A 23,814-nucleotide genomic window follows, 5' to 3' on the forward strand; every position below is an offset into this window, starting at 1 on the left:
TTTCTTTTCTTTTTCTTTCTTTTTTTTAACTCTTTTTTTTTAAGATTTTATCTATTTATTCATGAGAGACAGAGAGAGAGAGAGAGAGAAGCAGAGACACAGACAGAGGGAGAAGCAGGATCCATGCAGGGAGCCCGACTCAATCCCAGGATTCCAGGATCACCCTGGGCTGAAGGCAGGCATCAAACTGCTGAGCCACCCAGGCTACCCTTTTTTCCTTTTTTGATCCTTTTTAGTCTTGACTTCAAAATACGTATTTATCTGTTAATGTATTATCTCTCCCCTTGGAACATGTAATCCATGAAAGACGAAACTTTGTCTAATCTGCGCATCATTGAATCCTCAGTGCTTAGAATGGCAGCTGGCCCATGGAGGGGCTTCAATGAACAAATGAATTAGTCTATTAAGTCTGAGTCAGCTCCCTCTCTTGCCTTCTCTTCCACTTCCCCTGGTCACTGAGGGACAGACACTGTTTTACTGGTCCCAGGATCCCACACTCAACGTGCCTGTGGAAGAAATAACTATACCTCAGAGGGCACATCTTTCAAAGAAGAGTCAGAGTGATGGTGGAAACCAGAGACGTTAGCAACAGCAGAAGCAGAAGTTGGATTTTGTAGCTCTGGCTGATATGGTTGCCCACTGAGTGGCCAATTTCCCCTTTCTCTGTGTGGACAGCATCCTGGTTTCACTCAGAATAGTACTGTGCCCAGTCCTCAGGGATAAATTATTGTTTAAGTCAATAAGGGAGCTTCTGCTCCTCTTGGCCAAATATTCTCTTTCCTAGACACCTTTGCGTGGGGTGGAGTTGGGGTATGTGACCCAAAATAGGCCAACAACACAGAGGAGCACTCTGTTTGAGTCTTCTGAGAAAGAGTTTGCTTCCTGGATGAAAAGCAAAGACTCAAAACTGTCCATGATAATTCTGTTGCTTTGGATTTGGGTGTGAGGACGTGAAGTCTGGAGCTGTGACCACGGAGTTAGTCAACCATCTTGTGATCTTTGAGGAAAAACTCTAAGGATGGTAAAGAAGAAGAAGGGAAAGAATCTGAAGCTGCTGGAACAAAGAATTTGAAAAAAGCCTAGTATGGTTAAAACCTCATTTCTTCATAAGTAAACAAATCAGTGTTTATTACTCATTCATTTTTACCAGTATTTATTGAGTTCCGCTGTGGGACAGGCAGTGGGATACGGTGGTGGCCGAAAAAGGCAAAAATTACTGCCATTCATGGAGCTTCCATTCTATGTTTTTTAAGATTTTAACTATTTATTTACTTAGAGCTGGATCTCCCAACCCTGAGATCATGACCTGAGCTGAAATCAAGAGTCTGACACTTAACTGACTGAGATACCCAGGTCCCCCAGTGGAGCTTCCATTCTAATTCCAGGCTTCTACCAGCTGGAATTTTTGTTACTGTCCCATGAACAGAATTGGTCAAGGACAATGTAATGTAACTCAGCAGATGACAACCAGAGTTCTAAGACCACACCTTTCTGCCTCTTCCTGTTGAAGGAGTCAACAAAAGGTCTATAAAGTGAGATGTTAGCAAACTTGGCAATTCCTGGCAAGGTAGTTGCCAGGTTTGTGGGGCTGCCAAGAGAGGGGAAGGGGGGGAAAGACAAAGGTGGAAAGGCTTCCCCAGCAGAAAATGAGAGCAAAGGCAGCTTGTCCCTCTGTGGACACACTGGAGAGTGTTTCAGCCTCTTTCTGAAGGCTGGACCCTCCCCGGCTGCCTTAGATCCCAAATACTGTGTTGGTTGGTGGAAAAGAGGGAATGCCCTCGCCACACGCTGCCAGGGTGAAAACGTCTCTGCCCTCCCAACCTTGGCAGCCCTTTCTTAATCCTGGCTGTGGGAGTCTGACGCAGAGCTTTCTTCCCTGACATCTCTGCCTGTCAGGAGTGCTGCTAAGGGATCCGGGCTGCCCAGTCCAGTTCTTTCCTAGTGACCTTTCCCTCCTCTCCCCTCCAGACCCCGAAACTGTCTTCACCTCCAGACCCCTGAATTGTCTTCACCTTCTCTCCACTCTTTCCTCATGGCAGGATGCGGTGTTCCAACAGGATGAAGCCCTCTTCTCACCTCCTCCTCATCCCACCTTCCAACTCATGAGCCCAGAGGATTCTCAGTGCCGCTTGCACTTCGTTATAGATGAAAAGGTAAGAGCGGCCTTTGGTGAACTGGCTGACTTTTATTGGGGGGGGGGAGGAATGGGAACAGGGCCAATCATATTGCAGATTCTCAATCCTGCTATTAGACTCCACCCCATCTCCTAACCGATCTCTGGATGGCAACCCCTAACTTTAAGATTCATCCCAAACTCCCTGCCTTCTCTGTGCCTTTATGGGCTCTTCTAGCTGCTGGCGGCTCGCTGTCAAAGTCTACACCTAATATTCTCGAGCCCTTGCCACGCGTTGGCCCTGGTAGGCATTCTATTATTATTTTATGAACTTCTCACTACAACTCTATGAGGTAAGCACTGTTCTTTCCATCGTGCAGAAGGGAAAACTGAGGCTTAGATAGAATTTATCCAGCAGCGGACCACCATTAAGTGGCTCAATCCTGGATACGCTGACTCCTTTGCAGGAGGGTGATGTAGAGTGTAGGGGAGGGGCTACCCAGTCTTAGCTGTCTTAGCTCTTAGCTCAGCTCTTCGTGTCTCCCAGTGAATGCAAGCCCTCGGACTGCATGAAACAGCTCTTCTGTAGTAGCATCACTAATGAAAGTGAGCTGTCCTCCTTCCTCTCACATAAGTAATTATATGAAGATGGAGGTGTTTACTCACCCCTGCCCTTCCTCATGCCCCTGGGCTCAGGCTGCCAACCCATGGTTGTACCAACACGTTTTCTCCAAACTCAGGATTGTAATGTCTTACATTACAGGTTGGGCCAAAAGTCCAAAACCCATACTTTCCATCCTTTCCTCCCAAGAGGCCATTTAGGGAACTGAGGTTTCATTCCACTCCAATCTTTCCTCTCCTCCACGGCATCGCCATACCACCTCCTTCCTCTTCTGTGTCCTCCATCTCCCCCTCCCAATCTAATCCCATGCTGTCTCTGCCCCATTGGAAAGGAGGAGACAAAGGATGATGGGGGAGGGCTTGCTCGTGTGCCTGTGCTTGTGGCCCCTGAGAGGTCCAGGGGGCACCATGTGCACCTGCGGTGCAATCCTGTAGGGTGTACGTGGCCAGCTGCTGCTTCCTCATCTAAGTGAAGGACGCAGGCTCTCAGTCGGGACCATGAAGTCAATAAAACCAAATCGCCAACCAGGAAACCTCCACCCCCTCTCCTTCAAACCATAAGTTCTCAAGTCCCCCCCGCCTGTGACATCCTTGCCTCACAAATAGCAAAGATAGTCCTTGCACTTCTCTGTTTGTGTCTTTGGTGTTACTAGACCACACCTAGGTGCTGGGAGAGGGCAGAGAGCATGAAATGGGTGGTGGGAGACAGACGCTGTAGCTACCAACCACAGCCTGTGACCAGCGACAGAGGCAGAGACATTAGAAGCTCTGTTTTACATTAGTTAATTGTTTCTTATCTTCCTTTTTTCTCCCCATTAACTTTTATGGGGAGCACTGGGTGGTAGCTAATGTTCTGGGTTTTCGTTTTCAGGGAGGAGGAGACTATACAGCCAGGCTCCTTCCACGTCGGGTCACTGCATTCTACGGAAGCTAGTGCTCCCATCAGGGGTTCATTTCTGGGTCGTTCTCTCTCTTGGCTTCAGGATCTGCTCCTCCTTCTGACCTTTTGTTGGATTCCCCTTAGGTACCAGGGTTGGATGCACATCTATTTCCTGCTGCAATTCTGACAGACATAATCACCAGTACAAGGGCTTTAGAACCTTCATAGAACTTTATATTCTAGGTAAGCACATATTTTTGCCCTGACTACTCTCTCTGTTGATGAAAGCTCACACTACTGGCTTCAGCCATATTGCATTGCCGCACAGGAAGCCCATGGTCCTTGGAGGAGCGCCAGCACGCATGGACAAGCTACTATTTACCAGTATATCATTTCGGTGTCACAAGGGTGGCAAATCCACTCTACTCATTGCTCAGGCCTAATATGTTGGAGTCCTCCCTGAAGCCTCTCCTTTCCCAACCTGACGCATGGGAGGACTCAACCAATGTTTTGAAGGAGTCCATAAACACCTCTGTGGCAAAGGTGTTATCTACATTTTGCGGTGGCAACTGAGGCCCAAGGCCACTGAGAAACTTGCCTGAAGTGACACAGCCAAGAAGTCAGAGCTGGGAGATACTAATCCTGGCCTGTGTGATTCTGAAGCCACCTTTCCCCTAGACCAGGCGGCGCCCCAGTGTGGACCTCCACATTAGCCTCCGGAGGCCCTTCCTGAGCCTGTCCCACCTGCTGCCACCCACTGTGCCCATCTGTATAAGTTTCTCTCCTGGAATCATCTCTTTTCAAATCACTCGAAAAAGTTCACTGTCCCCCTACCTCTGCCATTGCCTGGTGTGCCAAGCTTGCTGTCCTCAGCTTTGCTCCAGTGTCCTCCACAAGCACTTCCAGTCCACTCTTCCAGCTTTATTTGCTGCTCCTCCCCAGAAGATGTTCACTCTATTCAAATGTGTCTACTCCTGGTAGCCCTAATCCACTCCCCCACACTTCTTTTTCCTCCATGCTTTTGGACAATCCATTTCTTCTACCCCAACTGCCACCCCGGTGCCACAGCCCACTTCCCCATTCCCCCATCCCCAACCCCACTCTAGAGAAAGCCTGCCTGTCCTGAGGCCAGGAGCAGACCTCATTCCCACTGAAGCTGGCTCTGACCAACCCCAGCCCACAGTGACCACGACTTCCTCTTGCTTCCACTGTCTACATCTTCATTTTACATTCACGGATTGCTTCCTGTGTTGTTGATGATCTCTTTATGTGTTATGTCTCATTTCTCCTACTATACTAAGTTTTCTGTGCAGCAAGGACTATGTCATATCCATCCTCCAGAGTGCTTAGGACAGAATCTTACATAGTGTAGGAGTTTAAGATCTGTTTCTTGTATATCATAGCATGCTCTGGAATTAAATGAAGTACAAACTGGATCCTAGACTGATTACTCTAGTGTTCCATTTCAGAGATAGGAAGTACATGCTGTGTACAGAACATTGGCTTTAGTTAGACAGATGGAACTTCACCTTTCATTTCTTTCACAACCTGCATAAATTTCATTGATTCTCTCAATCTCTAGGAATCTCAGTTCCCCTTTCTGTAAAATGGGGATATGACCATTTTATTTATTTCCAACTCATGGAGTTGTCTTAATGATTAAATGAGGTTCCTGTGCTAAATGCCTAGCACAGTGACTGGCACATAGAAAACACTCAATACTATTATTCCTATATTATATTATTAATACTATATTACTCTGGAGCCATCAGAAGCAGGTGAGCTATTATCATGGGATCAGAAAACTGTGTACCCAGGATGCATCCCAGCCACTGTCCAATCTGTCCTCTACCCTTTTTCAGGTGATAATTGGAGGGTGAGGAGCTTGATCAAGGTCAAAGAAATCACTAGTGGGACAGCCAACATTGGAAGTCAGAGGTTTGATTTCCCAGTTCTGGGCTCTTTCTATTTTATACCCTGTTTCTCATGACAAAAGCATGTAGTATTTAATAAGCATTTAAATCTCATTTAATTTTTTCTAAATAAACATTGGTTCTCCTGAAAATTTTATTTCTAAGCTTTTGTATCAGTTGGAAAATATACCCTAGAGGCTCATCTTTAAAACAAGAAGGAATATAGCATTGTGGGGTTTTTTGTTTTTTAGCATTGTGGTTTTGACTTAGGATATAGAAAGGTGGAATGAACATCACTCTTATACCTATAATAAGTAAAAGAGTGGATAAATGGTGAGTTCATGACTTTTTTGGAACCCACTGGAGGGCAGAGAAAAAAAAATTAACCCAAATCTGAAAAGCAACAGCTTCTGAGGGAGAAATGGGATAATAAACTGTTTTTCACCTGGGGCAGGTACAACCAGTGAGAAGAAGTTGTGCCATTTCCATAGTGTTAAGGTATTTCCCTCAAATACTTATTAATTACAGAGGGAAAATAGTGATAAACACGGAAGATATTGCCTTAACTCCATTATCAAAGTGAACATCACAAGTATACCCTGATCTGATACACTGAGGGTGTATATCTCTTCTGTGGTATTCTTGTGAAAAATGCATAACCTCAACCTAATCATGAGAAAGCATCAGTCAAGCCCAAACTAAAGGACAGTCTTCTAAAGAATTGGCCAATAGTCTTAGTAGCATCAAAGTAAAAAAAAAAAAAAAAAGAAAAGAAAAAAAGAAAAAAAAAAGGCTGAGGAATTAACACAAATTGAAGGATACTAAGATGACATTGCAGATGAATGTATTATGAGATTCAAGACTAGATCCTGGATTTTAGCAACAACAACGATGATGACAAAAAGTGGAGAAATCTGAAAAAAAAGTAGTTTACAGTTTAATAGTATTACATCAATATCTATTTCTTAGATTCTTAGATTATGATATTCTTAGATTCATAATTATTATTATATAAGATTTTAACCTTTGAGGAACCCAAGTGAAGAGTATAGGAGAACTTTATTATTTTTTCAGCTTTTCTGTAAGTCCAAGCTTTTTCAAAATAAAAAGTTTCTTAAACATGTAAGTCATGACAGTCATAGATTCTCAAAACTGAAAGCAATAGTTCAGTGTCATTTATTTTACTTTCCACCTAAACTTACATATTTCTGATTTGGGCATCTACATCTCCTTAGCATCTATAAGCAGTCTGAATTCAGTCTGTCTGCTTCAAGCAGAAGCAAAGTGTCTGTGAAATATCAGGCTTCAGAATTTCATTTTAGGTGGATAAAAGTGAGAAGCCCAGAATGGACCCTGAAGTCAGGGGGCCATCTTTCTTTCTTTCTTTCTTTCTTTCTTTCTTTCTTTCTTTCTCTTGCTGGGAAGGAAACCACATCACTTATAAATGGGCTATTCTATTTTGGACAGAGTGCCAACATATTCAAATCTGTTAATGTCCTAGTTAGATAAACTAAAGAATAAAATGCCAAATTTTCAAGATGTTTATACAAACATTGGTCTTGGCCCTGGACATTCCATCAAAGCTTATCTATGTAGTTAAAGAAAACTATATAAAGTGTTGATTGTCTTGCTTTTTCATCCCCAGTGAGAGGAAGAAAGAGAAAAAGAGAGAGAGAGAGAGAGAGACTTTGTAAGGTAGGACTATAGGCCCTGTAAGATTTAAAATGTAACTAGTTGTCAGGAGAATGGTGGAATAGGAAGTCTTAGTCCTCATTTCTCCACAGAAACCAATTTGACAATGATGTACATACCCCAATGCCTTTACGAGAAGTCTAAAAATCCAGTTAAGAAGTTGCAACACTCCAGATGAGCACAGGACCTTTAAGAGCTGCACTGAAATGTGTAAGAAGAACAATTTCAATTTACTCGCATCAGCCTCACTCCCAAGCCAGGACAGCCTCAGCACCAAGAGAGATGACCTCAGCCTGCAGTTTCTCCCCGCAGGGCAGGGAGGGAAGTGTGCATCCAATTTTCAGCACACTGCCGAAAGGGCTGGTTTCTGTCTCAACTCACCCAGAGCACTGATGAAACCAGCAGCTAAGCACAAAGGAAAAGAGGGGGACGGCTTGCTGTACCCAGCACAGCTCTACAAGTTTGGGGAGGAAAAAATTCCACAAGAACTTGAGTTTTCTCCATAGGGAAAAAAAAAAAGGAGTGGAGTAGAGTGGCTCCAATGTCCCAACTCTTGATACAGCAGTCAGACACCAGGAGCAAGAGATCTGGGGTTCCTGAAAAGAAACCAAGAAATCCCTGAAATTAGGAATTTACATGCATAAGTCCAGAGAGGACATATCCATAGAAAAGGTTTGAGAGGCTCTCAGCATCTCTATCAAGGCAGATTGGTGAAAGTCTTCTGAAGTGTGAAAGCCAGTCCATAAAGATTGGGAGAGGTGGCTATTTCTTCCAAAGCATAGGCACCAACACAAAGCTACAAAGAAAATGAAGACTGTGAAACAGGACATCAAAGGAACTGCAAATAAATCTGCAGTAAATAATCCTAAATAAATGGAGATCCAGGAATAGCCTGACAAAGAATTCAAAATAATCATCTTAAAGAATCTCAGTGAGTGAAGGCTTTAGCTTTCCCCATCGTTAGGAATAATGCATGAACTGTGACTCAGGCCATGCCTGGATATTTCTGCCAAGTATCTCCTGTAGAGTTGTTCCTGATGAAGGCAAGACAGATACTCACTCTGATTCTCAGGATGGAGGAAGAAATAAGCTGAATTTTAAAAGATAATGAATTGAATAGGGACTTCATGGGGCAGGGGGTAGGGATGGGGTGGGGAAGCCTGCTGTCATATAGCAGAGCTTTTCAGCCATGAACTAGGTAATATGTGGAGGTGGAGCAAATATCTGACTAGAAACCTTTCTCTCTTTATAACCTAAAACACCAAAGGCATGAGAGCACATCTAAGGTGGATGAGATCTCTTTGGAAGGATATTGCCCTTACCTTCACAGGAACTTGGAGGGACCTCCTGTACCTTGCTCTCAAATGAGGCTGGTTCTTTGGTAGAGTAGATCTTTGTGATCATTTTAAACCTCATCAACTTATGTTTAAAGGGTACAACTGTAAGATAGCCCTGTGATGACATCACTGTCTGGAACAGCAGAGTTGGAAAATCTCATCCTCCCTCATTACAGCAATCTTCACCAAACCCCCCAAAGTAGACTGAGGAACATCAAGGGCTGAGCTAGGCTTATGAGGGCCTTCTAAATAAATTTATGATTTGGGTCCCAACAAATGCCAAGTAATCTTGGCTGAGAGAAATGCAGACTGTCAGAATGTACAGTGGCTTGAACCTGATTGGAATAAGCATGAACCATTACCCAGACCTAAAAGTGATAGATTTACCAGGGCCCAGTGTATATTGCACCTAGCATATCCACTGACAGACTTCTTCACGACCTACACCACCGTTCACCATATCCACAGCCCTTCCAGCTCAGAGGAGGGCTGATTGACGTAAAGAGCTGGGATGGTACCATCTTCAGGACACAGCAAAGGAAAGTGCCCCTGAACAAGTGAGCTTGAAAGGCCACCTGGGCTCAAATATGTTTAAACCATATTCTTGAGTTTGGAAATGTTTATACGTATTGGGTCTTGACCTAATGTCTTAAGTGCCCTGACCAATTAGGAGTTTGACTCTCTGGATTGCCATGATAAAAAATTAAAACTTAAGAAAGTACCTCCTATATAATTGCCTGAATGCTTACCTTTAAGAGTACAAAATATCAATAGGATGTTCCTTTGTGCCTGGGAGTAATAAGTGCCACACAGCATAAAACAGTACCAACCCCAACAATAAGGGTATTTAGGTAAAATAACAGTGTTTAGATCTCTCTGATCACTGTTATGAACTTGTTTGTGACAGGTAAATTTTTGGCTGGATTCCAGCCTAATTACTTCAGAATAATGGTTGGATACGAGGTAATTGAGCAGTGATAAGTTCTGCAATATTCCTAGTACTTGGGCAGCTGAAATAGCACCTGGTTGTAAATCATAACCATGTCTAGCTCTTCAGATGAAAATGGGCTCCGGTGCAAAAATTTCTCAGTTTGGGATACAGTTCATACCTAAAAAGGGCTGTGACCAATAAAAACATTACCACTGTGAAAATGAACATTAAACCTCCGTCCCTTGGGTAATTCTCAGTTTCTCAGTTCAGTGACCAGACCATGTTTTAGATCAGAGCAACCAGAATGACCATAGGATATAATTAGAACCATCTGGCAATTACAAAGAATGTCAATGAACAAAAAACACTGAGCTTGAGGGAAGCCTTAATAAAGGGTCCTCCAGTGCACTGGCCTAGATTGATGTGTTTTGCTTCATGTTTTGTTGTAAATGCTTTATCATACGATTTAATTATTTGTGGTGCTACAGGTCTTTGGCTTCAAGCCTTGCTGAAATAATTCTACTGCTATATCATATTTTGCTTCAGAATGACCAAGGGATCATTTTCCATTGACTACTCTGAAATAAAATATAAGCAAAATTATAAGCCAGAGATACTTGGAGTTTTACAGACTTGAAGAAAAGATATGAAAGACACCAAAATAAACTGTAATCATATACTTAATGCTCGAGACTGGGGATGCTCTGTGCTTCACAGTTTCTGTAAGTACAATTTGAAGAGGCTAAATGATAGAATCTGCCTAGCAATTTAGCAATTTAGGCCCCACGTAGCTTCACATTTATGTCAGGCAAGAGGACGAAGTCAAGGCAGAGGATAGTGAGCTGCCCATGGTATACATGCAAGTCAAATGATATCCGAAGTAGTGATCCTAAAAGATGACCTTACTCAACGTGGAGTGTTAGCTTGATGTCCTAGACCACAAGGACATTAAAGGGCAAGTTATTTTTGCCTTGAATTATAGAAGAGTCTTGAAGGGTTTGTGCAAGCCGTGTGGCAAGATGGACCTGGCTTGGGTAGGAATTTCTGCAAACATTAGGAATGAGCTCAGAAGAAAAGGGAACTACTCTACCTGAAGGGTAGCTTTATTTATTTATTTTTGTCATTTTTTTTTTTTTAATAATAAATTTATTTTTTTATTGGTGTTCAATTTGCCAACAGACAGAATAACACCCAGTGCTCATCCCGTCAAGTGCCCCCCTCAGTGCCCGCCACCCAGTCACCCCCACCCCCCGCCCTCCTCCCCTTCCACCACCCCTAGTTCGTTTCCCAGAGTTAGGAGTCTTCCATGTTCTGTCTCCCCTTCTGATATTTCCTACCCATTTCTTCTCTGAAGGGTAGCTTTAGAGACAATGGTCATCTTTTGGGTATTCAGAAGAGGGTGCAAAAATTTCACACTTCACACTATCACATTTTGGAGGAGAATGAGGCTTCCTCCAAAAGGCCAGTTTGCAAAGCTTCCTGCATTTTCTGTGGCAGCCCCCTCTGGAGATTGGAGATTGCGGAGATTATTGCACTGGCAGGAAGTTTTAAAAAGGGGAAAAGTCTTCATGCTGTGGGCTGAGGCCATATATAAAGTCTATGCCTGGGCAGCCCAGGGGGCTCAGCGGTTTAGCGCCACCTTCAGCCCAGGGCGTGAGCCTGGAGTCCCGGGATCCAGTCCCACATGGGGCTCCCTGCATGGAGCCTGCTTCTCCCTCTGCCTGTGTCTCTGCCTCTCTCTCTCTCTCTGTCTGTCTGTCTCTCTCTCTCATGAATAAATAAATAAAATCTTAAAAAAAAAAAGTTTATGCCAACCCAAATCCTGCATCTTTTTTTTTAAGATTTTATTTATTTATTTGAGAAAAGAGAGCACAAGTGGGAGGAAGGACAGAGGGAGAAGCAGACTCCCTACTGAGCAGGGAGCCCAATGGGGAGCTCAGTCCCACAACCTTGGGATCATGACCTGAGCTGAAGTCACATTTAACCAACTGAGTCACCCAGGGACCCCTATCTAGAATTGCTTTATCAAGACCCGGTCAGTGACATTGTACTTTCTTCCCATTATATTTTATTCTTCCAGCTGTCTCCTGAGACCTCAACCTTCTATAACCTAGCTGCAGGGCTCTTCAGTCCCTATTTTTCCAGAACTATCCATGTCCCCAATCCCCAGGCATCTTTGTAGTTTTCTCTTATTTTCCTGTCCTGTCCCAGGAATAAAAGATAAAGCTCTTTCTTCTGGCACTCATTTTTATATTTCTTGAGCTGGTGGCTCCAGAAGGGGCCCAGAACATCTCAGAATTGACTGTGGGTAAGAGAATAGAGACAACAAATGATTCCCAGAGTAAGTGACCTGGGATCCTCACCCATGTTCAGCTCCCTACACTCCACCACATATCCACACCCAGATTCCAGACATCAACAGGTTTAGCACAGATTGTTTTCACTCTTCATAGAACTGATGACTCACCTGTCTAGAATAATCTCAGCCTAGACACAGTGACTTCTTGCAGGGACTCAACGAGGTCAGGATCTCTGAATATATTGCTTGAAAGACTCCCCTGCACCCAGCTCTGTCTACTACCCCAACCCCAAGCACCTGTTTCCCCTCCCTGCCATCTCATTGCACCAGGCCAGCGGGTCTGACTCGCTATCCCCGAATCCCCTTCTCCCATCCTTGTTTCCTTGGAGGGTGATGCTGATAGATCTCTGGTTTCTGTCCTTTTCCTCTCCTTCTGTCTATTAAGGTCTGTGTTGTCCCTTCTTTCAAAGACATTTTGCCACTTGTTTATCTGAAAGTCTATGTCCTCTGTCCTCTGGCTTCTTGCCTCCTTCTTCCATGATACTTACTGAACTCCCAAAGGTAGAGAAAGGATAGCCACGGGGTGAAGAAGGGTTAGCGGGATGGAAGTAGGGTAGGCTGAGTTAAGAATTCTTCTCTTGTCAAATTTAAAGATTTCATTGTCCACTCCATGCAGGATATCCCATCATTGGTTGTACTTGTCACTATGGCTATTTCTCCTTGAATGTCCTATGGAAAACCGGTGTGCCATTAGACTGGACCACAGCTTGTTGCTGCCACCTACTCTAGAAGAAAGCAGCTAAGCCATTGCTCTTGTGATCTTTAAATAAATCTCAACTCCCATCAGGAAACCCTCACTAAGTAACCTGAGTTATGGCTTCTCAACTCCAATTCCCTCTGCCTGTAACATCTGGGCCCCAGTAATACGTGTGGTCTCTGCATTTTCTGCCTCTATGTCTACCCTCGCTCTAGAAAGTAGGAATTAAGAACTAAAATAATTACTTCTGTTTATTTTCTCCTTCTCCCTCATTTCAAGCTGGTGGCCAGGTTTTGTTAATCCTTGCTTCAAGGCCTTTGGCTAGACTGAAGTACGTAGTGCCAAGTACATGACTCTTCCAGTACCCACTAAAGAACCCATGGCTCTTCCAGTGAGAACCAGTCAAGGTGTTATTGTGTAGGCAGGAAGAGAGGAACATTTTGTCATACTAAGGACAAGGAGAATATACTTCCCTGGGCTAGCGATTGGAAAGAAGCCTAAGATCTCCCTAACTATAAGAATGTTCTTACTTCTCCTTCCTAAGTCCACCTGAGTGAAGTGAAAACACCTCAAAAAAGGGGAGGATCCCATATTTATCAAGGAGACTAGTATCCAGGGAGCTTTGTACCGTGAACATGGTGAGGACCCAGTGGAATTATTGTCCCCAGGGGCCATAGAGTAGGAACAACTCTGGTCTCTGGTAAATGACTGATGATCAAAAGAGATTTCCCCATTTCTTGGCTTTATATAAGATGTCTACTCCACTATAAAGTGGGTAGCCCTGATACAGAGTGAGTTTGAATTTCCTACAAGCCTGGAAGAATGAGGGCTGTAAACTAAAACTGACTTAGAGAACTTAAAAGAAATATGGAACTTCTCGCATAATCCCATGTGTGATCATGGAGGATGCCCCCACCACATCTCTTAGATCCTAAGTGTTTTCGACTCATCTCAGGAGTGTTGCACTCTGGGAACCAAGACAGAAATCCCATTAAGACCAGTGCCCTCATTGTTAGAAAAGCCTTTATTGAGCTTCTTCTGAGCACTCCAGGGGTGCAAAGGGGAAATGAACTAGCAGTGCCCATGAGGCCAGTGAGGCTCAGGTAACCAAAGGTGGTTTTATCTTAGCTCACATCCTTGTTTTTTGTTTGTCACTGATCACACCTGAAACCTCACTATCGCCTGAGGCAAATAGGGCATTTCTCCTTTTCAAACAGTGACTGGACACAGCCTGGCTCACATTTTTCTGGTAAATTATTAATCTGTCACCAGTTCAGGCACACCTTTGCAAGGCCCACCTCACATTATGAGGATCTGAAAGTGCAAACAACACACAGCTGAGCAAACTGCAGGAAATCAGCTCTCAGCCCCTGGAATTGGAGTCCATTCTAACCGAAGGAGGAACAAAAGCAATGAAGGGATACCAGGAAGGGGGTTGGTATGATTTTTATATCCTAGGCAAGGAAAAGGGAGAGCCAAGATAGAGATTATTTCCTCAATTTCGCTTTTTCCTTTGTGGGGAATAATTGAAAGTTCAAATCAAAAAGCTATCATGAATTTTAAAAATATTTCCTTATTAAAAACAAATATTTTTTAGGGGTGCCTGGGTGACTAAGCATCTGACTCTTGGTTTCAGCTCAGGTCATGATCTCAGAGTTGTGAGATTAAGCCCTGCACCAGGCTGTGTACTCACTGCAGAGTTGGCTTCACGTTCTTTCCTCTCCTTCTCACTCCCCCTCTGCTCCTCTCCCGGCTGGCACTCTCTCCCTCTCTCTCTCTCTCTCTCTCTCTCAAAAATAAATAAATAAATTATTTTAAAAAAAAAACCACCAAATATTTTTTAACTAACACGTATTTAGTGTCTATGGTATACTATGAATTTTGGCAAGTATTACGTATACAGCAATGGTGAGGATATATGGCCGCTGCTCTTGAGTACTCATTGAGTAGTCAGGGCAATAAAAATATAATTTCAAGGGATGCCTGGGTGGCTCAGTTGGTTAAACGTCTGCCTTAGGTTGAGGTCATGATTCAGGAGTCCTGGGATCAAGCCCTGAGCCCCACATGAGCAAGGAGCTTGCTTCTCCCTCTGCCCCTCACCGTGCTTGTGCTCTTGCTCTCTCTCTCTTTCAAATAAATAAATAAAATCTTTAAAAAATATATAATTTCAAAATCATGAAGTAAGTGCTATGTGGAAAGGGTACCTCAGATACAAAAGCAGCACCAATTTAACCACCTGAAAGATGCTGAGAGGATGAGAGAGAGCTGAGGTGAGGTGACTAGTAAAGCCTCCCACATAGTAGGCTCAGAATTAGCAGGAGCTCTTACTGTTTTGTCATCAGTTAAGTAGACTCGTGGGCACAGGGCCCAGGTCTCACATGGTGAGTAAAGTTGGGATTCAGGCTTCTACTTTCAGTGGCTCTATTACTCTTTTAAAACAATTTTCCAAAATATTTGTAAAAGGTTTTCCATTTATTAATGAAAATCAAAATGCTCTGTATATCTCCCATTTCAAAGGAAATGAATGCTTTCACCTCTTGGACATTTTGGGTTTTGTTTTGTTTTGTTTTGTTTTGTTTTGTTTTGTTTTGTTTTTGCAATGGAGCTATATACAGGCAAGCAGATGAGAAGAACCACTGTTTGCCTTAGTGATCTGGAACTAAGCATTCTCCTTTATGTTTTTTCTCATGTTTCTCTGCTCAGAATCACTACCAAAAAGTTCTCTATCGCCAGTGTGAGGGTTACAAAGCAAACATCTAAATGTTAAGAAAAAGCATGAACTTGAGATAGTTGTATAATCGCTGTGTGCCTCTATCTCCTCATGTATAAAATGGGGATAGCAATAATGCACACCTCATAAGGATGTGGAAAGACTGACTAGGTAACATATATAAAACATCACATAAATATTAGCTTTAATTGTTTATGCAATTAAAATATCTTTAATATGACTTCTCCAAAGCACCAATTCAGAGCCTAGTACATAGTAAGTGCTCTGGAGTATTATTTATCTTGCCAATGGTACCGCTTCAAAAATATTACTATCTGCCATTGACATTAAACTCTTTCTCGTCTACGCCAAATCATCGCTTTTTCTACTGCAAACAGCAGTGAATCTAGCAGAATAAGGCCTTCATCAACAGCAAGGAGATCAAGCAAGGAGATGGTGAACTGTGCCAGGGATCCATCTGTTTATCATTCCAGAAAAGATAAAGAAGACACTTCTGAAGCATTAACTTATGAGCCTAGAATTCTAAATTACATCACCTATAAATCTAAGCTCCCCCCGAATGGGACTTATACCTGAGCTGAGAGCTAAAGAATAATGGTGTTATTTATCTGCCGGGGCCTCGTGGAGAGCAGAGGTTCCGGAATTAACACTGATAATCAAGACCACTGAAGAAGGGCCGACCACTCTAAATCAGCCCACGTATTTCATCTGGCAACAGTCTCTGTCGTATGATTCAGACAATTCTAATTGTCGGTATAATTCTCAGGAAACCAGAGGGCCATCAACAGGAAATTCTCTGGCTAGAGTTTGTTTTGCTGGCTTTGGGTAGTTTTGAAAGGAGTAGTATTTCTTTTTTTTCTGCAATTGTAATTAGCAAGATTTAAAAAAAAAAAACAACTCCTCACTGGTGGTTTTAGCCTTCTCTTTCCTCCTTCTTCAAGAATTTAACATCCCATGGTGGTTTAAATGCAGGGTTTACGTTTTAGAAGAAAATTGGAATTGCTCATTAGTGTTGGTTTTTTTCCCTTCATTTTAGATTAAACTGTCTAGTTAGTGACTGGAAAAGAACAAAGATCTTTAAAAATTGCTTGTTCTCTAAGGACAATTACTATAGACTTTAATGATGTTTAAAAAAAATTTTTTTAAATCACTAAATGAAGCTCAGATCAAATTGAGCACACTCCAAATCACCTAGTAACTATTAAAGAAATGCCCCAGCAGAAGGAGAAAAACCCATTTCTTTTGAACTCAAGAAAAACTAACAGCACATAACAATTTCCTAATGTTCTGCTTAAAAAGTGTTTTATACAGTCAACAAAGGCACACCATTTCTGAGATGAGATAATTGGAAATGTGCCTTGATTTTTGATATTCTAAAAAGCAACCTGCTAGGAGATTTGGGAAGGGCTTCGTATTTGGGAAAAGATAAGAGCTGTAGCAGAACCACACACAAGTATGGTTACTAGTCCTGGCAGCACCATGTTAGGCACAATGATGACAGCGTATAGCGTGATTTCTTTTCTGGCAGTGCTGAAAATCAACTTGGAGAGCTGTAATCAACCCAAGGGCAGTAATTAAAGTAGAAAATCAAGAGCAAGTTCAGAAACAAAAGGCATCATTTCGGTCCAGCTCTCGGGAGACAAAAGTCACAGGAGATAATGATACAGTGACAAGAAGAAAGAAGACAGGTAGGAGGAAGAGCTCGTCCTGGCTCTGCCACTAATTCGTTTTTGACTTTGAACAAGTTCCTGAAACTCCCTGGACTTCTGGTCCCTGTCGTCGAGAGGTAAAAGGTGGGAATGAAGCATGAGCTCACCATAGGAAAGCAAATTTAGTTGTCCGGCTGGGTGCCAGGCAACCCTCTTTTGATGCATTGCAAGACATCCCTAGGTGACTATATCTGTCTTAGAATCCAAAGAAAATTGGACTTTCTGGAAGGGATGAACAAAGTAAAATCTCTCCTGTCTAGGTTTTCACTGACTTGTGGAAAAGAAAAACTTTTAACACTCATGCATATAAAAGGCACATAATAAATGTCGACGTGAACAGTTTGTTGTCATTCATGCTAGTTCATTCACCACGATTCCTTATCATTGAGGGACATACAGGATGTTGCATTTATTTCCTGTAAAATGGAAAAATACCTGCCTTGACAATAGCTTTCAGCCTTCCTGGTAATTAAATGCAAATTAAAGTAAGATAACATTTTCATTTATCAGACTGGCAGAGATTAAAAGAATAGTATTACCCAGTGTTTGTGTGAATGTGTAAGGAAATGGACACTTTCACATGCTGCTGTTGGGAGTGGAACTGATTCTATTCTTTCCAGAATGACAACCGGACAATACCATTTTCAAGACGTAGATTAAAAAGAGCATATTTTAAAGCCAGCATTCTCATTTCTAGAACTTTCTCTTGAGGAACCAAGAGTCCCACAATACATATAAGATTGTTTGCTCCTGTAACACTATTTAAGATAGAAATAGATGTGCCTGCCTTCCATCCTGGGTGAGTCTCCCATTGGGTGAGTCGTTTTCAGCTCCACGTTCAGTCTTCTAGCGGATTGGCAAAACCTGAAATTCCAACTGGAACTACATCATTGGCTCTTCTGGTTCTCCAGCTCAGCAACAGAAGTTTCTGGATATAGTCAGCCTCTGTAATCATGCCACATTGGAATACTGCAGCCGTGGCTGAGGAGGGATCTTCGTGAGGCATCACGGGCATCCGTGGTGACTGCAGAAGCTTGAGGGCTTCAAGGGGAAGGTGGAGTGGCCATTTTTTGCAACTTCGACCTGGGTCTGTGGGTGATAACATTTGCGGTGACTCTAGATTTATTTTTTCCTTTATGCAGTTTTGAAATTTTCTACAGTGACTCCTCCACCCAAAAGATGCTGAAAGAATGAGAAACTGAGGTGAGGTGACTAGTAAAGCCTCTCACACAGTAAGTTCTCAATTAGCAGGAGCTCTTACTGTTCTCTCAGCAGTTAGGTGGACATATGGGCACATGGGCCCAGGCCTCACATGATGAGTAAAGGTGGGATTCAGGCTTCTATTTTCAGTGCCTCTATTACTTTTTAAAAACATTTTTCAAAACATTTGTAAAAGATTTTCCATTTATTAATGAAAATCTAAATGGCCTGTATGACTCTTGTTTCAAAGGAAATGAGTGCCTTTGCCTCTTGGACTTTTTTTTTTTTCTTGCAGTGGGGATAGGCAAGCAGATGAGAAGAACCGCCATTTGCCTTAGTGACCCAGAACTCACCATTTTTCGTTGTGTTTTTTCTCATATCTCTGCTCAGAATCAAAACATTCTCTATAGTCAATGACAGGGTTAAATAGCAAACACCTGAACACTGGGGAAAAGCATGGCATTTGAAAATTATTTCTCCCAGTTTCAGAATTTTGATTAAGAAAACTGAGAAACCACAAGTTTCTATATGATGTGTGAGTCACATTCTAGAAGTAGAAGATCTTTTGATAAAAAATTGACTCCATTGATGCTTAACAAGGCCAGTAGGTCACAGGACACCATCTCCCTGCCTTGGGATGACTGTATTTAATATTCTAAAGACAAATTAAACAGGAATATCATCTTAGTCGTCCTTAAGAATTACTAAGAAAGCTTGACTCTGTGCCTTGATTATTTTGTGTTCCCAAAGAGTTGGGTTCCTCCCTCCCTCACTGACTCTCTTTCCCTCCTTTCATTCTGTTACATCCTCACTTCTTTCCCTTTCTTGCCAACCTCCTCACCTGCCCTGTGCCTGAGCCTGCTTCCTTCTCTGAGAGTCACAGTGAACTGGGGTCAAATCAGCAATGCTGTATCAGTTATGTGTCAGTCACTCTTCACACGTGAAGAAGTCTTGGTCCTTCTCTGTAGAGTCTAAAAATAGTCTAATTGATGTTTTCTTTCTGCATAAGTAAAACCTGGTAATCACTAAAAAAAGAGCTACAGTCAAGCCAAAAAAGGAATATCAAAGCATCTGTAATCTACCATCCAGAAAACCACTGTTCTATTTAGAACGTATATTTCCAGTGTGTTGCTATGCATATAAAACATTTTTAACGAAAACTAGATCATAATCTCATATGGTTTTCTAACCTATTACCTTTCCACTTAAACATTATACAAATTTTTCCACGTCATCCAAAATTCTCTAACATTCTTTGCCATTTCAATGTAACAGACATTTCTTTAGAACAACTGTTATACAACTCTATTATCTTATACAAACCAGAAGAGGACCAGACAAACACAGTTCTATTTGCAGATGCAAAACAAATACAAGTCAGGTGTTAGAAAGTGGGTGGACAAGGTGTTGTGAAAGCAAATACCCAGGAGATTAAATCTTGACCAGAACTAAAAAAGAGTTCCTAAGGGAATGGCTGTACCGTGTAATGAGAATGCAGGTATTCCGGTGTATAGATGCACCTGGAGACGTTATCTGCTCCTAGCTGAGGCTTCCTCACCTAGTTGGGTCTACCAGGTGTTCCTTTATATTTTAATATTATGCTTCATAACTCCTGTTAGACATCTGTGTGTAAATAGGCTTGTTTCTTTACCTTTGTCAATCAAGAGGGTATTTGCTATCCAACAGGTGTCTCCTAGGCCTGTGATTTAATAATGTTTACACAGGGGAAACGGCAACTCTTTATCTCCAGTCTGGCCCCAACCTCAGAGATGCCTGCTGAATGCACTGCAGGTACATTGCCTGGGCTCAAATTCCAGACAAGAGACAAGAGAGGGGAACGTTTATCTCCCCGTCTTGACTTCTTTCCTCATCTGTAAAATGCCAGCCATTATCCCACTTCATAAACATGTCATGGGGATCAAGTTAGAAAATTGTGATTATCTGGCGTAAAGTTAGGATTATTATTATTGATATTGGTAGTCGTAGCAGTATTCATTCATCCATTTGGCTGACAATGATAGGAAGAAAGAGGGATGGAAGCCTGATGTCTCATACAACCGCATATTCCCAAATGACTAGTGGTCTCTAGATTGCTCCGAGCACTTCTGGAATGAGGTACCTCACCAAGACCACTTAGAGAGGCCACAGAGTCACCTTCCTGCCATGCTCCAGACAACTTCATTGCCTGAAGGATTTTCCTTCTTTCTTGTTTATTCTGCATCATTTCTTCAAATTATTGCCCCAACTCTCTGTACAAGGGGAACTTACTCCCTTTAAGAAATACTCTGAGTAGGACCTCCTGGGATAAAAATCACCAAATATTCTTGACATCAAGGAAGCCCCAGGATCCCTTCCCCAAACCAGTCCTCTCAGTCATATGCCCTATTTGATGATGCTTCCCAGCAGAATTCAGACCCATGATCTCTCTTCTCCATTTCTGCTGTGTTTTGTGGGGCATCTTATTTACATTATATATTTTCTCTGACTAAATTTGGAGGTCAGGTGCCCCTGATTTTCTTCTGCCTAGTAAATATCCACCTTTAATTTTATATTTAGAGAGAAAAGATGGACTGAGGGGAACATACTTGCAATATGCAATTCAGGCCATCAACTTATGCAGGAAGTCTTCAGTCAAATATTTAGGTCAACATATTTCTTCTCTAAGAGGGAAAGAATATATTTATAACTATCATCATTGGAGTAAATGTTGTCCAGCTTTGATTTGGAGACTTGGGAAAGCAGAGGAGTAGTTTACTGCTTTGTGACTGCTTTTGAGGATAGCATCTTACCTTACGGGTCTCAGAGCCTTACTATCCTCATCTTAAAATGGAGTGAATAATACCTGCCAACATCACAGAATGTCATGAAGCTCACACCGTATTTGTGAAAGTGACTTTCAAATGTTGAATTTTGTAAAATGTAATTATTGTCATTATAAACGAGCTGACTCTTTCTTAGGTATAATTTCTTAGAAGTCCATGGAGGCGATGTTAGTTACCCTTCAACAAATTTCAATTATTTAAGAAATAAAATATAGTACTTTCAAATTCATTTCATGTATTTCTGTTGCTAAGTATTACTAGTAGTTTTAAATTTGGTTATGATATTTCACAAAACAGCTAAGAATATTTAACAGACTTGATCTCATCATCAAAAGATTTTTTGTGTGTTTCACATTTTTAACCTTTCATGCTATAGCATTAGCACCTCTGATTTAAGGCTGGGCACAGGAAGCAGATGGCAGATATAATTGCTGAGAGTTGATGTCTGGTCTCAGGAAAGCTGGTATTGCAGTGACATAATTTGCTTCCATTGACCAACAGGTGCCTCGCCTGCTCTGTGACTACCTTCTGAGAAGCAGAACCAGCATGGCTTTTGAGTCAGACTGACCTGGCTTCAAGTTTTAGCTGGGTCTTTTCACTTTAGTTATTTTCCTTCTGCATTTAAAATTTAAAAAATAAATAAATAAATAAAAATTTTAAGTTTTTTCATTTTAATTATTTTGTTTAAGCTGAGATACTAAGTCCTACCTTGCAGCGTGTTTGAGGACTAAAGTGAGGAGTATTAAGTAACACACCTGGGATTTAGAGATTTAAAAAAAAAATGTCTCCTTTCTTCTTCTTCCACCTCCAAACTGATGCTCTGGTATCTCCGGCTGAGTCCCCAGACGTTTAGCTTGAGCAAAGGGAGGGTCGAGTTAACATCGAGCTCAGTTGTTGCATATCCTCCAGTTGGAAGGATTCTGCTGTACAAGACTATTTCCTAGGTAGGGTGCTAATTGGTTGGTCATATGGAATATAAGTGAATTCAGATCTTTGTCTTGATGAATGCCTTCTCATTGAATATGCACCTATTTATCACAGGATAGCAATGACAATTTTTCACAGAAAGAAATGTTTCTAATTTACATATATGTGCCTGATGCATGAAGTGCGTTTTATAAATCACTATGTCATCACCACCAAAAAATGCCCTCTAGCCATATTAAAAAGAGCCCATGACAAGGGACCTATCAAATTGAATGGAAAGGCCATAAAACCATCAGTTCATTTGACATAAAACTGATATATTATGTGATAATGCTTCAAGTAGAACCCGGGACCCCATTCATCACATAGGCTGTTCGTTGGCTAGGTTCTGAGCTGTGTGTTAATGAAACCGTCACGCTCTGCTCAAGCTGCAGATTGCAGGCCCCGGTCAGCACTGGGGGCCTACACACCAGAAAGTGTTCCCACTGAAAATATGGTTTGTTCACTAGTGAACTTTTCTGGGAGAAAGTTGTAACAGGACAGAGGTCCCACAGCTTCTTGGGGATAGTGTCTTCACAGGTAAAGGGTGAGACAAGATCCATGGTTCTTGGTAAGAGAATTGCATTGGGCTCATCTGGCTAGCCTATAAAGGCGCAGGGGCTAGGGCCCCATCCTGGGGGCAGGACCTGGGTATCCCGCTTTAAAAAGATCTCATGATGGTTCCAATGCTCACCCTGGGTTTAGCTTTTTTTTTTCTTTTTTCTTTTTTCTTTTTTTTAAAGATCTATTTATTTATTAGAGAGAGAGAGAGAGAGAGAGACCACAAGGGCTGGGGGTGGGGGATCCTCAAGCAGGCTCCCTGATGAGCATGGAGCTGGATGCAGGGCTCCACCCCATGGCCCTGGGATCATTACCTGAGCCGAAATCAAGAGTGAGACTCTTAATTGACTGAGCCACCCAGGCACCCCCGGGTTTAGCCTTTTTACTCAGTGTCATTACAGCACTAGCAGCATCAGGATCTGCTGGCACTTTGTTAGAAATGCGGAATCTCAGACCTACAAAGTTGGAATCTGAATTCTAACAAATTGCCATCAACTCAATGCCTAGTAAAATTGGAGCAGCATTAGAGAAGTATCTCACAGCCTTGGCCCCATGTTAATTAATATCCCTTGGGGAGCTTTTAACATCCCAATGCCCAGCTGTGTCACAGACTCTAATAAAAACCTCTGGGAGTGGAGCCCAGGCATCAGAGTTTTATCTCCCCAGGTGATTCTAATGTGTAGACACGCTTGAGAACTACTAGATTAGAACCTCGTTTACAGTGTATACCCGAGGCTTCAGCTGGTCCTGAACACAGAACACTGATGGGAACACGCAGAATCAGTGGTTTAAGGAGGCAGCTTGAAGTAACAGCAGAAAAGAGGAGAGGTATTCTTTGCTGAGTTCCTCCTTCACTCAGGTATTGTTTCACTCTTTTATCTATAGCTTCAAGACAATGCTACCAGGTAGGAATTGTTAAATATTTTTTAAATTAGAAAATTGTGGCTCAAAGAGGTAAAGTGATTTGCCCAGAGTTGTAAAGCTAGTGAACACTGTGTATCCCGCACCAGAAGTCTTGCTCTCTGCTATACTACCCTCCCCTCTTAGAACCCTCAGAAGGTTCTTCTCCCTCTGTACCTCCCAGGATATATTAGATTTTTTTTTTTTTTTTTAGTGAGAGCACAATTCCAGAAGTGATAGGTAGAAATAGGATGATTGTTTTTCCCAGAACCATTCTGCAAGTGTCATCAGCATGGAATGTAGAGAAATATCCAAACTCAAAACTTTCTGGGTTAGGATCAGTAGAAACCTGGAGGAGCCCGGATTTGCCCCGCTGGGTGGT

At 42.2% G+C, this 23,814-nt stretch overlaps 1 long non-coding RNA gene across 2 annotated transcripts; it reads left to right on the forward strand.

Moving 5' to 3' along the window:
• The first annotated feature begins 1,591 nt into the window (after window positions 1–1,591).
• LOC144305310 (uncharacterized) lies at window positions 1,592–21,665 on the forward strand. Of its 2 annotated transcripts, XR_013372365.1 has the most exons (4): window positions 1,592–2,153; window positions 3,759–3,857; window positions 5,477–5,552; window positions 21,507–21,665. It is a non-coding gene; the product is annotated as an uncharacterized LOC144305310 (long non-coding RNA). The 2 variants fall into 2 exon arrangements; XR_013372364.1 differs by lacking the exon at window positions 21,507–21,665 and having other exon boundaries at window positions 5,477–5,679.
• Window positions 21,666–23,814: the final 2,149 nt, after the last annotated feature.

This window comes from Canis aureus, chromosome 35 (genome assembly GCF_053574225.1).
Source record: "Canis aureus isolate CA01 chromosome 35, VMU_Caureus_v.1.0, whole genome shotgun sequence".
Classification (NCBI taxonomy): Eukaryota; Metazoa; Chordata; class Mammalia; order Carnivora; family Canidae; genus Canis; species Canis aureus.